The 9,768-nt window shown below is 39.2% G+C and overlaps 1 long non-coding RNA gene across 1 annotated transcript; it reads right to left on the bottom strand.

The window, feature by feature from the left end:
• Positions 1 to 3,594: 3,594 nt before the first annotated feature.
• Positions 3,595 to 9,768, bottom strand: LOC307130717. The gene is made up of 4 exons (XR_013817075.1): positions 9,643 to 9,768; positions 9,421 to 9,450; positions 8,900 to 9,148; positions 3,595 to 5,887 (listed from the first exon to the last, which is right to left on the bottom strand). It is a non-coding gene; the product is annotated as an uncharacterized lncRNA (long non-coding RNA).

Raw genomic sequence — 9,768 nt, 5'->3', positions numbered from 1 at the left:
TTCTGCGCATGCTCCGTGCGCACGGTGTCATGGTTCTTAAAGGGGCCGCATATCCTTAAAGCATATTCTTTGTAAAGGTATAAATCGCTTTCAAGTGTAAGAAAAAACATATTTGCAGCATTTTACTGTTATTTGTTAATGTAATTCATGTATTGTGAAACAGCAGCTTAATGCTAACGCAAAACAAATATGAGCTGTATTCTTCTGACTTCCATTTTTCCATGCTAACACTTTTGACACATTTTATTTTTCAGATTTGTACAGTCCCATCTTTCTTTTAGCTGCCCTTATAGTTTTGGCACGATTCACTCATCACTGGCTGCGTTCGACACTGCATACTTCCCTACTATATCGTATGTAAAAAGCAGTTGGCGAGCGAATAGTATGTCCGAATCCATAGTTTTCATAAAAGAGTGCGAGAACTACCAGGGTTTTTGACAATTTCTCGCGAGATTCTGACGTGCGTATAATAATGTTGCGTTCGAATATGTCTACTTACCTACTATATAGTAGTAGAAAACAGTATGTGAAAAGAGTAGCATGTTCGAAACCTCAGTAATCATAAAAGAGTAGACGAGAAGTTCCCGGATGGCTTACTGATTCCACCCAGATTGTTAAAAGGTTAGTTCACCCAAAAATGAAAATTCTGTCATTAATTACTCACCCTCATGTCGTTCGACACCCGTAAGACCTCCGTTCATATTCGGAACACAAATGAAGATATTTTTGTTGAAAGCTGATGGCTGAGAAAGGCTTCAGATAGGCCTCCATTGGCATTCAGTACATTTACACTCACAAGACCCATAAAAGGCACTTAAAACGTCGTTACAAAGTCCATCTCACCACAGTGGCTCTACAATAATTTTACGATGCGACGACAATAGTTTTTGTGCGCAAAAAAAAAAAAAAATAACACCTTTATCCTTGTTCTTGTCTTCCGTGTGTGCCTCCACGACGCATGCGTGAGAATATGACGCAGATCCGGCGTTCGGACACATGACCCAGAAGGGATTTGTTTACAAGCAGAGGAAGACGCGCGTGTCTAAGCTGTTGAATTCTACATTGATCGTGCTTTAGGTCTCGGCATAGTTCTCAAAATGGGGTTAGAGTGTGCATTTCATGGATTCCCGAACACCGGCGCTACATCATATTCTCGCACATGCGTCGTGGAGGCACACACGGAAGACAAGAACAAGTTGGATAAAGGTGTTATTTAGATTTTTTTTTGCGCACAAAAACTATTGTCGTCGTATTGTAAAATTATTGTAGAGTCACTGTGGTGAGATGGACTTTGTAACGATGTTTTAAGTGCCTTTTAATGGATATTGGAATTGTCAATGTACTGAATGCCAATGGAGGCCTATCTGAAGCCTTTCTCAGCCATCAGCTTTCAACAAAAATATCTTCATTTGTGTTCCGAAGATGAACGGAGGTCTTACGGGTGTCGAACAACATGAGGGTGAGTAATTAATGACAGAATTTTCATTTTTGGGTGAACTAACCCTGAAAGCACTCATCGTCGGATACTTTTCTATCCCTGCCTTTCCATGAGGCCACAGGAAATTATACATCAGCAGAGAAAAGCGATGCGGGTGTTTTCAAATGTGAGTATTACAAAACAAAATCATGGTTCCTTGTGTTAAAATGGCATTTGTTGAGCTACTGTAGAGTAAACTGTTGAATTGTTGAAGGTGTGAAGTTGACAGACAGTAGGCTATAGCAGTGGTTCCCAACCACGTTCCTGGAGGACCCCCAACAGTGCACATTTTGTATGTCTCCTCAATCAAACACACCTGATTCAGGTCATCAGCTCATTAGTAGCTACTCCAAGACCTGATGTGGGTGTGTCAGACAAAGGAGACATGCAAAATGTGCACTGTTGGGGGTCCTCCAGGAACGTGGTTGGGAACCACTGGGCTATAGTATAGTTGTGATTTGGCTGTAAAAACACGTTTTATTATGTGTGAGCTCCAGTAACACACGCACATCTCCAAAGTGGATTTACATAAAACATATACATCTAAAAGATGCTTACTACATGTTTAGTTAACATCTGACAGGAACATTTTCGATAAGTTCACTGTTGTTAACACTGCTTACTTTACATGAACGTCAGTAGTGTAAATAAATATACATAAAGTAACTAAACATAAGTTATCTTTTTTATTTGTCCATCAGTACTGATGATAAATTGAGGAACATTAAAGGAGATCTCCGGTGAATTTTTAAGTTAATCTTGATCTAAAAATCACAAGGGACCCTCATTATGCTACCGTGTTAGTGTGAAGCTATTTTGAGCCTTGTTAGTGGTATTAACTAGCGATTTAATTTTACTTATTCAATGCCCCATATACTAGCGTTATAAGCTAATCTGTTTTTAGAGATAAAACTCTTTACATTCGGTTTTCATGAAAACGCATCCCAGAGAACGATCTACTCGGTAACCATGTGTTAATTACCCCTAGGTTCATTTTTCACCGGAGTTGTCCTTTAAGGAAGTACTTATTGAAAATGAGAAACTAAAAACTAAATCGAACGCAGCACAAAGAGGAAGGCGGGTCCAACTTCTTCTGTAGCCAATCAAATGAGCTTCTAGCTGACGCTCGATTTACTCTTATACACAAGTTTTTGAGCCGTTTCCGCTCAACATCGTAAACTCCTCCCATCGATGCAATCCACTTCCGTTCTGGCGGGCTGGGTTTGTTTCTCTAGCTGGATCCGTTGTGCCGACAAAGCACTGATATCGCAGTTACAAAGAGGATATAACGTTAAACAATTACAACATGAAGAAAAGTGGCTCGGGAACGACGTGTGCGGTAGTAGACGTGCTCCCTCTCAGTCGTGTGTCTTAATTTGGCGTTATTATTGGAAACCATGGTAAACCGTTGCTGCATTGTGGGGTGTAACACTGCATCACATAATCGCCATGGGAAAAAGGTCGAAAAGGGATTAACTTTCCACCGCTTTCCTGCTTGGAGACGCAACCACGGAGACCAAGTATCCAAGGTAACAAAGAGTCGTCGGCTCGCTTGGATCGCGGCTGTAAGACAAACTGTTACCTGGGGATATGGTGTTGGCTGATCGCGGCTTTGACATAAAGGACAGTGTGTGGGACTTATGTGTGCCGAGGTAAAGATCGCTGCTTTCACAAAAGGACGCTGTCAGCTGGATGCAAGAGATGTGGGGAGCACAAGAAAAAATGCCCACCTCCGAATTCACGTGGAAAGGGTGATTGTAACCGTCCGCAACAAGTACACTATTTTGTCAGATAAAGTACCGATTCACATGGTGTTGCCAAGCAAGGACGAAGACATGACATTCCTCTATAAGATTGTGTATGCATGTTGTGCTCTGACAAACATGAGCCCTAGCGTTGTGCTGAAATAAATGTGCATTAAATACAGCCATAAGTGTCTGTTGCATCCATACCCACAATCTTCACAATAAATATACTTAAATCAGTATAATGTGCAAAAGCAAGAAGTGTCACACAATCGCAATAACCGTATGATGTGCAAAAGCAAGAAGTGTCACACAATCGCAATAACCGTATGATGTGCAAAAGCAAGAAGTGTCACACAATCAGATATTTTTCAGTGTTTATTTGCAAGTAGTGCAACCTGAGAACACAGAACGGTGCAGAATGCTTCAAGGTAAAAGGTTAACGTTACATAGGCTTCATGATCTGCAGCTCCTGAACCCATCCATTTGTGAACTGCAAATTTCATATGAATCCAAACCGTTAATAGTTCCAATTTTGTGTTCGCTGTGTTTACACCGGCAGACGCTGCGCAAACCCCTTCCGGCGGAAATGAAATGCATTTGTGTAGAGTAATGGCGCCGCCCATGATTTGGCGCGTTAACTTGTGTATCTGATTGGTTAAATAAACACCCCAGACAACAGAACACATCTTTATCTTAATTTGGCTCAGCATCGTTCTCGTTTTTGATGCACACATACATGTTAATAAATAAACAAATAAATAAAGCATGGCTGCTTAATACGCTGTGCACTATTAGTCTGACTATATGTGTTCATACTGAATTCCGAGCTGGTGTGTTGAGAAAGAAAATGTCTGTGTATTCAGTGCATGTATCCTGCTCAACATTATCCTCCTCAACAGGCCATTATATTAGTTTGTAATCTTGATTCTGCTTGATTCTTGAACTTGCACTATGCATGCATAATTTCACCTGATATGGCGTAATTCCTGAATTATTTGATTTATTATTTTACTAAAATTTGTCATAATAATGTTTTTTCCCCTTCAACATGTATTTTAAGGGCATCTCTAAATTATACACAATTTATCAACTGTAATGCCATTGTGTAACCTCTAGATGGCTGTATAGCCCTATATATAAACATATCAACATGGTGTTTTGATTCAGACATAATAAATAACTGCATTTGATTTGTATATGTATATTTACACAATATTAAAGAATACTTTTAGTCAAAGTTGAGTTTTTGTTTGATTTGAAGCATCAGTTTTGCATTAAAGTCAAATCTGGACACAGAAAACATTTTGTTATTCATACTAGCTACATACACAGATCAGGCATAAAATTATGACCACTGAGAGGTAAAGTGAATAACACTGATTATCATCATTACGGCACCTGTTGGTGGGTGGGATATATTAGGCTGCAAGTGAAAATTTTGTCCTCAAAGTTGATGTGTTAGAAGCCTTCAGGGGTCTAGTGGAGTCCATGCCTCGACGGGTCAGGGCTGCAAAAGGGGGGCCAACACAATATTCATAATGTTATGCCTGATTGGTGCATTTCATTATGAATTTGAAGGATTATTTCTTCAGAGTGAATAAACAGATGATTTTTTAAACCTGTTGCATCTCTGAAACTCTTCTCACACTGAGTGCAGTGGTACGGCTTCTCTCCAGTGTGAACTCGCTCATGTGTTTTCAGGTTTCCAGACTGAGTGAAACTCTTGCCACAATATGAGCACTTGAAAGGTTTTTCTCCAGTGTGAATTCTTTGGTGCAGTTTCAGATTGCCAGATGTAGGAAAGCTCTTCCCACAGTCACAACACACATGATCTCTCACTTCATCATGTGTTTTCAGGTGCAATTTAAAACTCTTTCCACAGAGTAAACACACATGAGGCTTCTCTTCTGAATGAACTTTCAGGTGTTTTTTTTAGATTTGATGACAAATTAAAATCTTTACCACACTGATTACAGGTAAACAGCTTTTCTCCAGAGTGAATGCGCAGATGATTTCTGAAACCTGTTGGATCTCTGAAACTCTTCTCACACTGAGTGCAGTGGTACGGCTTCTCTCCAGTATGAACTCGCTCATGTAATTTCAGGTTTCCAGACCGATTGAAACTCTTGTCACAATATGAGCACTTGTAAGGTTTTTCTCCAGTGTGAGTTCTTTGGTGCTCTTTCAGATGACTAAATGTAGTAAAGCTCTTCCCACAGTCACAACACACATGATCTCTCACACCTGTGTGTGTTTTCTGGTGCTGTTTAAAATTGCTCAGCCGAGAAAAACTCTTTCCACAGAGAGAACACACATGAGGTCTCTCACCTGAATGAACTTTCAGGTGTTTTTTTTATATCTGATGATGAAATAAAATCTTTCCCGCACTGATCACACTTGAATGGTTTTTCTCCAGAGTGACGGAGCAGATGTTTACTGAGACTTGATGTTTGAGTAAAACTCTTTCCACACTGAGAGCATGTAAACGGTTTCTCTCCATTGTGAATTCTCATGTGTTTGTTAAGGCTTCGTTTTTGTGTGAAACTCTTTCCACACTGAGAGCAGGTGTGCAGCTTTTTGGCTTCTGTTTCTTGAGTTTTGAAGTCACAGAGTTTCTTTATGTCATTTAGTCTGTGTCCTTGCTCCTTCACTTCCATCTGGTCTAAAATAAACATATAAAGTAGTCAGAATCAGTTCAATGAGGTTAAATGTGAAAATTAAAAACACTCAGCAGAAAACAAGACATCAGGGGCCGTATGTATAAAACCTTACAGAAATGCTTTTAGTCTTAAGCTTTAACTTAAGTGTCAAAAGATTCTTACTAAAAGTTGTCTAAGAGTAGGAGACTTTTATAAAGAAGATAAAAGCAAGTCTAAGACTGATTCTTAAATGCTGACTAAAGTGGCACTTAAGTGTTGCAAACTCAGGACTACAATGATGTCAACACAAAATGGCCACCCTCCATCACTGAATCAGCCAATAGTGAGCCTGCAAGGGTGAAGTCACAGCAGCATGACACCAATCATTTAATGCAATTATAATAAAACACTTAATTAAGATTGAAACTTTAATATTCGTTTTTTTTTGTAATTGCTTTGCATTGTACAAAATGATCACAAATTAATTTTGATGTAGTGGAATCATTTTCTATGATTTCTATGAATGATTTTCTATTTTCATATCATTCATGTTATTGCCCTGATTTACAGTTGGAGTTAAGTTGATGATACACGGGGCAACTTTTTGAGCAATGTTGCTGGGCACTGAGCCCACGACTGATCTAAAGTATCCAGATAGAAATTTGTTGCCCATTCTAAACGGGAAAAGTGCACAAGCCACATTGCTCAAAAATTTGCCCCATACATCATCACCTTTAAAGTTACAAAGATGCGAACATGAGCTCCCTCAATTACATTAGGAACACTGAAAAGATTAAAATTATGAGATTAGTTTACAATATAAATTGCCTTATTATATTTGAATGTTTTGTATATGAAACAATGATGCTATTGTAGCACAATCTGTTTGGTATCAATAAAATATTACAATTGAAAAATATAAACATTTGTAAATGAAAATTAAAAACACATTTTACCTGGGGTTTTTTTGCTTTGTTTTTATTTTTAGAAAAAAGTTCCAAAGACCCTTGGGTTGAACGCATGACATTTATCTGCAAGAAAGTCGTCAGTACATTCTCTCTCAGCTGAAAAAAAAGAGGGACTTAAGTAACTGCGTTCACGTCGCTGACGGCGAGAGCGTCAAAGTGGCCGGAAGTCATTCATTTTCAATGGGAGTTGGCGGCAAGCTCCGACAAGAGCAGCGCGGCTTGGAAGATTTGTGCGTCGAGGAGAGTTGAAATCAGGTACACTTTATGGTAATTAGCTATGATGCTGTTTGGCGGCAACCAATCTGAATGTAGAAGTGCTCCACTTGAGAGGATTACAGAGAACTAAGTCCTGTAAACTTTGGTTCCGACCACATTAGTTCTCAAGCAAAATGGAGGAGAGGTTGATCATTGCTGTGGCGGGTTTGTAGCCTGGATGCCAGCCGAACTTAGCCCCACTGACAACATTTGAGGTGGGGCAGTTCGGTCTGGACTTGATCCGTTGTGGAGCAACAGAAGCTGTTCAGACCAATGAAATTGCCTGGGCGGGCTGTAGACGATGATGGACAGATGAGATGATAAACAGTAACGTAATCATCCACGTCACCAAAGAGCGCTTGGGTCGAATTTGTTCTAATCCTAAACGGAGATCTTGTTCGTATGCATTCACCTTTACTATTTCTCTCAGAAAGTATGATTGTGTTGGTAAGTACTCTGTGTATCCTTAAATTCTTTTTTACAACATCGGCAAAGATCGTAAAGATTATACTTCTTCCAGTGTGCGTGCAGACAGGGTTACCAAGTTTTCACAACAAAACCTGCCCAATTGCTACTCAAACCTATTGGCAGGGTTGCCTGCTAAAATTCGCATTCCTGGGTCTAAATATCACATAATTGGGGTCGCTTCAACCTGTGGACGTGGAAAAACAGCCCGCGGTAAAAACGCAGACTTGACAACACTGTGTGCAGTTGAGTTCTGTTGACATTTGACAACTAACGTCATTGCTCTGATTGGTTGTAGGTCTATCCAATTGAGGTCTTTCCTGGTTCGGTTGAAACATGCCCCATAATCACAGCCCAATGGAGCAGTATCAGACTCATATTCTGACTAGAATTGAGTATGACAACGTCAGGCTAGCGGGTTTGATAAGAAGGCGCACAATACTTTTTATAGCCAACATTTTTCGTTTTTCAGCAGCAATGCAATTAATTTGTAAATTAATGACTGTAAATTAAAGTGGTGTTTGTTACCCTCGTTTCATATAGTTACAGGGTAAGTGTGACATCTGCGGGATATAAAATAAAGTTGTGTTTATGTGAGCAAAGATGAACATGAAGCTTCAAGATTTCTTTAAGTTCTCGTGCCAGTTTCGCGCGAGAACTGGCGTCTCTGTCTTGTTTGTTTCTCATTGCTATTATCTTTCATTGTTTGTACATTGTTGTGAGCATTAAATAAAAAAGAAAAGAAAATGAAAACTGACAGCCTCTGACATATGCGTGACCAGAGTTTCTCAGCGCGCTTAAGTCACGCTTCAAGTTACGTCAAGCATGAACTCAACTCTCTCATGCTCGTGCTGTTGACTGTTGGTCAGAAACGATAGCTACAGTTTAAAATATTGGTATTTTTCTTACAAACACTTATCGTTTCACTCCAGAAGACATTGATTCATCCATTGGGACCTCCTTATTGCTGTATGTGTGGTTTGATGCTTCAACTTTTAGGAACCCAAATGAGTTTTCATTAGCAGGGATTATTTATTTTTCTGTGTTCATCTGAAGAAAGAAAGTTTCTTCTCAGATGGCATTAGGGTAAAAAAACGGGTAAATAGTAAGGACATTTCTGGGTGTACTGTATTTTCTTTTAATACACGATACAGAATATCAGATGTCACACTTACCCTGTAACAACATGGAACAAGAGTATATTTCCCCAGTATAAAAAAAAGAGATTTATTTGACTTGAAACACCCCAAATTAAAATCCCAAATTAAAAAAAGATGCACTTTTGCTGCTTATTATTTCACAGCTCCTAAAGCAGTCAATAATGAAGAATCAAGAATGGACACCAACCTATTTGTTCCTCAGTATCTTCATGTTTTATTCTGGATGGATCTGGATAACTCATGTCTTCAATCTCCTCTTTAATAAACTCCATCTTTAACAGTCACGCAGATTTCAGCTTCTACACCGGGAGTTTGTCCTTCTCGTGTAGGATGATGTGAATATTCACAGTATTTATTGGTGAATTGTTGTGGGAGGGGCTTCACTGCAGGTGTGAACTGTGATCACTGTGAGATACTGACGCCCACAGGACCAGATCTGGAAAAATCAAAGAGAAGTTACTGAATTTACACTGGATTACTTTAATTACAATTACATTTACACTTAAACTTGTGAGTGAACATGTTTTCTGTCAGGAAAATTGAGTATTTTGATGCAAGTTAGATATTAATTGCATTTAAAACCAGGTTTGTTCAACTCCTGTCCAAAGTCTGAGAGAAACAACAGGACCATCATGTTTAGCTGAGCTGCTGAAAAGCCTCCAAAAGTTCTCCAAAAGTTCTTTGTCTCCAAAAGTTCCCTGTTTTCACCTCATTCATTATGCTGATGTCTGAGATCTTCTGTAAAGTGGCACATTAAGCACATTTTATTGGTGTAATAGAGTCAGAGTCTGTGAAAAACTCTCTGCCAACATATTATTACACTCTAATAATAAACCAGGACACACAACACATTTCATTACATTTTCCTTAAACATGTAAACTCTGGAGCTGATTAATGTTAAACTCTGTAATCTGAGAAACATCTCTCACCTGCAGACGACTTGAAATATAAGGCATCCGGAGGAACATTTGTCTTTCATTCACGATCGTAAGACAGCGTTGCTTTCAGCTTCAACTGGAGTGTCTACTCTCTTCTTGCGTTTCTCTCTTGTGCAT

This window comes from Gobio gobio (assembly GCF_949357685.1).
Source record: "Gobio gobio genome assembly, chromosome: 8".
In the NCBI taxonomy this organism is placed as follows: Eukaryota; Metazoa; Chordata; class Actinopteri; order Cypriniformes; family Gobionidae; genus Gobio; species Gobio gobio.
The sequence above is the reverse complement of the archived record's forward strand: the minus strand, read 5'-3'. Positions and strand labels throughout refer to the sequence as shown.